At 48.5% G+C, this 6,000-nt stretch overlaps 1 pseudogene; it reads right to left on the reverse strand.

Moving 5' to 3' along the window:
• Nucleotides 1-72: 72 nt before the first annotated feature.
• LOC132583430 (olfactory receptor 14A16-like) lies at nt 73-1,038 on the reverse strand (annotated as a pseudogene).
• Nucleotides 1,039-6,000: the final 4,962 nt, after the last annotated feature.

The following is a 6,000-nucleotide window of genomic DNA, read 5'->3' on the forward strand; positions in this document are numbered from 1 at the left end:
GACTTTCTATAGACAATAAAATACATATAGACAGCAGGGGGTTGAAGACAGGATTCTGTTAGATAGGAAGGATCAATATTTCCAATCCATTTCTTCCAAACTCACACAGGAAATGCAAGAAAAATTAGTCAAAGCTCTGTCCAGAGCCAACTGGATATCTTTGTTTCTCAAGCTATAGATGATGGGGTTCATGACTGGGGGCAAAACTGTATATAGAACAGCAGCCAGCAAATGCACAGTTGGAGATGACAAGGCTTTGGGCCTCATGTATGAAAAGGAAGCTGTGAAGAAAAACAAACAAAAGACTGTCAAGTGGGGAGTGCAGGTAGAGAAAGCTTTTTGCCTGCCCTGAGATGACCGAATCTTGAACACAGCAGAGAAGATGTAAACATAGGAAACAAATATGATAGTAAAACAAAATGGGCCTATAATAAGTATACCGGCAAAAATGAGGGTCAGAGCAGTTGTTGTATCAGTGCAAGTTATCTTTAATAACTGAGGGATATCACAAAAATATTGTTCAATAACATTGGACTGACAGAAATGTAATGGAAATGTGTTCACTGTCTGTACCACTGCAATGGTGACAGAGGTAACCCAACAAGCTCCTGCCATTTGGAAGCAAACATTCCAGTTCATAATCAGCTGGTATCGTAGAGGATGGCAGATGGCGGCGTAGCGGTCATAAGCCATGGCCGTGAGAAAGAAGAGCTCAGCACTTGCAAACATAATCACCAAGAGAACCTGAGTGACACATCCAGAGAAGGAAATCTGCTTGCTGTCCATCAAAGAATTAACAATAGATTTGGGAACTGTAGTTGTAATGTAGCAGGCATCAACAATGGAAAGGTTGACCAAGAAGAAATACATGCGGTTGTGAAGGTGCTGATTGTGACCTACAGTTGCAATTAGGAGAAAGTTTCCTATCAAAGCCACCAAATAAATGGAGAGAAAGATCACAGCATGTAGAATCTGTAGTTTCTGAAGACTGACAAATCCCAGAAGGACAAATTCTGTGATGGTTGTTTAGGTCACCATTTGATTACTTGGACAAACTCTGTGAAGAGGAAATAAAGCATGTTGTCAAAATAATGGCCTCAACAGATATAGTATTTGATGAGGTGTGTGGAGAAACGCCATTTTAATCCATGTTGGTGCTTCATTGGGAGGGATCGCTAAACTGCCAAGCAGGCTTGGGCCTAGCCTTCCCCTCCTCCCCCCTCCCTTCCAGAGCCAAACCAACAACTCTAGGGGGAAAGTCTCCTAGAGAGGCAGGAAGTTCTTTTGTTCTCTGCATGTGAGTTAGGAGGAAGAGTTTTGAGTTTGCATCTGGCGCTCTGGAAGAGAGGTTGCTTGCCTGTGGACTCCTGCCTGTGGGGGAGGCCTGCTCAGGAAAATGAGGCCTCCAGGCAGTAAGACCAAGTAAGTCATCCAAAAAGGCAGGGCGTGTTTAGATCAGGGACAGTAAAATGCGTTTATAACACATTTTGTTTTCAGGCTGTTTGCTGTACAGGTGCTGTGCTGTGCTAACTTTTTAAATGCAACTGTTTTTGTTTTGTTTTTCTTTCCCTTTCTTTTTCTCTTTTAAATAAATATTTTTTTGCTGTTTTAAATGCTGGCAGTTAAACTCTGTGCCACATAGATCCCCAAACCGCTTTAGACCACGCTGTGTTAAGAAGGGGGCCCCAGGTGAAGGGGGGAAGGCATGCAGTTGGATAAGGTGCCAATCCTCCAGGGGTGCCCCAAAGAAGTGCTGAGGTCTCTGTGAAACCCAAGTGCAGGGTGGCAGAGGACCTGGAGGCCTGGCCTCACAGCTGGAGAGGGGGATTGGGAGTCCTGTTCCTCTCAATCTGAACCCCTAGACTGAGCAGGTGGTGGCAGCGAGCCCAAGGGGCAGGAGGAGAAATAGCTCCCTCCAGGAGTTGGCGACTCAATAGGGAGCTGACGGGACCGGGTCTGAAGGCAGAATCGGGCTGGTTCCATCACACTTGGCGGCAGCGGTGGGATAAGAACAAACAGAGAACTTGATTGGCCAGGCATTTTTGTTTTTTGATACGTGCAAGCACCCAGAGGAAGCAACAGAGGTTTTGTTTTATTTTCGGGTCAACTGGAATAGGGAGAGTTTAGCTAGTTAGGATGGAGCGTGCTAAGAGACGGGAAATCCTGAAGATGACAGAGCCACAGCTCCAGGAAGAGTGCGCAAAGCAAAAGCTGGAGTGTGACAACATGACTGTAGTAGATATGAAAGACCTCCTGTTGGAGCATCTTAAGCATGCAGGGCCACCTGCAAAAGTGCCCCCTACCCAGTCAGAAGCAATTTTGCGGCTACAGATGGAACTGGAGAGAATGCGTATTGAGGCGGACCGAGACCGCAGACGGGAGGAAAGAGAGAAAGCTGAGATCCTCAGACAGGAGGAACGAGAGAGAGAGGAAAGACAAGCAGAGAGGGATGAGATCCGCAGACAGGAGGAACGAGAGAGAGAGGAAAGACAAGCAGAGAGGGATGAGATCCGCAGACAGGAGGAAAGAGAGAGAGAGGAAAGACAAGCAGAGAGGGAGCTGAGACAAGCTGAGATCCGCAGACGGGAGCAGGAAGAGCAACGTCGCCGTGAGCTGGAGGTGCTACGTCTGGAAGCTGAACTAAGCAAAAAGATCAAAGTCACCCCCAAAGACTTTGCAGAGTACCAAGAGGGAGAAGACCCCTCCATATACCTCTCCAACTTTGAGAAGGCAGCCAAACGGTGGGGGATTGCAGAGGAAGACTATATGTCTTACCTCTGTAACAACCTGACTGGAGAGCTTTCAGCCATCTATTACAGCATGCCTATGGAAGATGGGGGGATAACTTTTGCGGCCTATAAAGCCACTGTATTTAAAAGGTTTAAACTGGGGCCAGACCACTCCCGAAAGCAGTTCAGGGGTTTAGCTCCACCAGAATGTAAATTCTATTCTGAATGTGGGGTAATGAAGGAACAGACAGTTCCAGTGTTATTGGGCCGGGATTTGTTGGTTGGCCAGTACTCTATAAAGGCTGTACCCCGCAGCCAAACCCTCAGAGGAAAGTGGGAGGAGGAAGGCAACTTTAAGGAAGCCACCTCACCACCAACCAGGGAGGGGGAAATAACCCAGGTTACTGAGGACAAAGAGAGGGCAGTCACCCAGGAGGGGGAGGACCATCCTGTCTCAAGCCCTGGAGTAGGGTGTTCCAAGGGGAAAAGGGGTGTAGCTTTCCCCAAGTGCAGCAAGAGGCTGTCGATGTTCCTAGCGAGGAAAGGAACCTGTCTAGCATAAAGGATGTGCATGCTGAAGAGACCGAGGAGGAGAGTGGAGATTTCACAGGAGGTTCTGAGAGCAGCAAGGCTAATGTGGGCTCAGAGGAGCACATAGCTGAAGGCTTGGGGGAACGGGAGTGGTTCCAGAAGGGGGTCCTGAGCGGTCTTAGGTTGGAACCAGTTCACCAAGTAGCTGTGGATCAGGAAGTGGGATCTTCCAAGACTCTCTCAGAACAGGTCTTGAAGCAGGGCAGACAGGAGTCCTGGGAAGCTGTGGGACCTTCCAGGCAGGAAGGGGGTCAGTTGGGTAGTGCTGAAAAACCAACCGAGGGGACTGAGAACCCAAGCCAAACCCTCAGGGAAAGGTGGGGGGAGGAAGGCAACTTTAGGGAAGCCACCTCACCAACCAGGGAGGGGGAGGACCAGCCTGTCTCAAGTCCTGCAGGAGGGTGTGCCCAATGGGAAGAGGGGTGCCAATTTCCGCAAGGGCAGCAGGATGCTGTGGAACCTTCCAGGCATGAAGGAGCTCAGTTGGCTGACACTGAAAAACCAACTGAGGGGGCGGAGAACCCAGATCAAACTTTGGCTGAGTGTCCTGGAAACAGTGGGACTAGGGGTGGCTTGAAGGAACAGACGATGGAAAGTCTGGGGGAGCCTGAAATGTTCCTGTCTGAGGTTCAAAGTGACCCTAGGCTGGAACCACTGTGTGAGGTGGCAAGGGACCAGAAAGTGGAGTTCTCAGAAGCTGAGATGGGGGATAGGGTGATGGTTTTCCTGCCACTTCATATTGGTGAACGGAAAGCGGAATGGGAGGGACCCCATGTGATTGTGGATGACCTGGACGATGCTACTTATGTGGTGGGTATGGAGAAGACGGGAAAGGCAGTTAAAGTGGTGCAGGTGAATATACCACAGCCATTCTCTGCGAGGTCCATGGTGTTGCATATAGGTAGGAAGGAAGGAGACAAAAAAAAGCTGGGACAGCAATTGTTTGGAGCCCCAGAGGTGGTTTTCTGGGAGGTCAGAGTGGACAGAGGGAACATTCCACCAATGAGGGATAAAGAAGCAACTGTGTGGGAACTGGGCAGTTTCCAACCTCATATGGGGGGCCAGGAATTTCCTCCTTTGATGGACCACTCACCCCAGCAACAGCAGCAACGAAGGGAGAGCACCAAACTCCAGAGGTGGTCCTGGGAGATGGAGGAGTACATCTTAAAGACTGGACATTCCTTCTGAATGCAGCAATGCGACTTGTTGTCCAGAAGGGACATGGGCACCTAGGATGCTGGACTCTGTGTATTGTTGGGAAAATTCCTAATCTGGTGAATGTTCTGTTTGGGTTAATGGGTTTCTCCTTGTTTGGTTGGATTCTGCTACGGGGTCACCTCTGTAGGAGGCAACCCCTCCGGCTCAGAATTTATGGAGGGGGCGTGTGGAGAAACGCCATTTTAATCCATGTTGGTGCTTCATTGGGAGGGATTGCTAAACTGCCAAGCAGGCTTGGGCCTAGCCTTCCCCTCCTCCCCCCCTCCCTTCCAGAGCCAAACCAACAACTCTAGGGGGAAAGTCTCCTAGAGAGGCAGGAAGTTCTTTTGTTCTCTGCATGTGAGTTAGGAGGAAGAGTTTTGAGTTTGCAGCTGGCGCTCTGGGAGAGAGGTTGCTTGCCTGTGGACTCCTGCCTGTGGGGGAGGCCTGCTCAGGAAAATGAGGCCTCCAGGCAGTAAGACCAAGTAAGTCATCCAAAAAGGCAGGGCGTGTTTAGATCAGGGACAGTAAAATGCGTTTATAACACATTTTGTTTGTCAGGCTGTTTGCTGTACGGGTGCTGTGCTGTGCTAACTTTTTAAATGCAACTGTTTTTGTTTTGTTTTTCTTTCCCTTTCTTTTTCTCTTTTAAATAAATATTTTTTTGCTGTTTTAATTGCTGGCAGTCAAACTCTGTACCACATAGATCCCCAAACCGCTTTAGACCACGCTGTGTTAAGAAGGGGGCCCCAGGTGAAGGGGGGGGAAGGCATGCAGTTGGATAAGGTGCCAATCCTCCAGGGGTGCCCCAAAGAAGTGCTGAGGTCTCTGTGAAACCCAAGTGCAGGGTGGCAGAGGACCTGGAGGCCTGGCCTCACAGCTGGAGAGGGGGATTGGGAGTCCTGTTCCTCTCAATCTGAACCCCTAGACTGAGCAGGTGGTGGCAGCGAGCCCAAGGGGCAGGAGGAGAAATAGCTCCCTCCAGGAGTTGGCAACTCAATAGGGAGCTGACGGGACCGGGTCTGAAGGCAGAATCGGGCTGGTTCCGTCACAAGGTGTATCTAAGCTTTTTTTCAGAACTTAAGTTTTCAGAAACAAAGAAAAATAATTTGTGTCCTGTTTCTACATTTTTATTTTGCTTTTATGTCACAGCTTTCGTATGGATACTCTGGAGTTTTCAAAGAAAGAGACATTCAGAGGTGGTTTGCCTCTACATCACAACTCATGTATTCCTTGGCGGTCTCCCATCCAAATGCTAACCAAACCTGACCCTTCTTAGCTTCTGAGATTTGATGGTACTTAGCAATCCTGGGCTAACAAAAAAATTTAATGTGACATTTTGATTTATCTGACTTTCCCTAACACTTTCTTTACCTCTTTGTGTTGATGTTTATTTTTTAAAATTTTAACATCATAGTCCTAAACAGAATTACACCCTTCTACACACACTGATTTTAAGGGTCATAAAAGGATTTGCTTTGTT

Source organism: Heteronotia binoei, chromosome 15 (genome assembly GCF_032191835.1).
Source record: "Heteronotia binoei isolate CCM8104 ecotype False Entrance Well chromosome 15, APGP_CSIRO_Hbin_v1, whole genome shotgun sequence".
Taxonomy (NCBI): domain Eukaryota; kingdom Metazoa; phylum Chordata; class Lepidosauria; order Squamata; family Gekkonidae; genus Heteronotia; species Heteronotia binoei.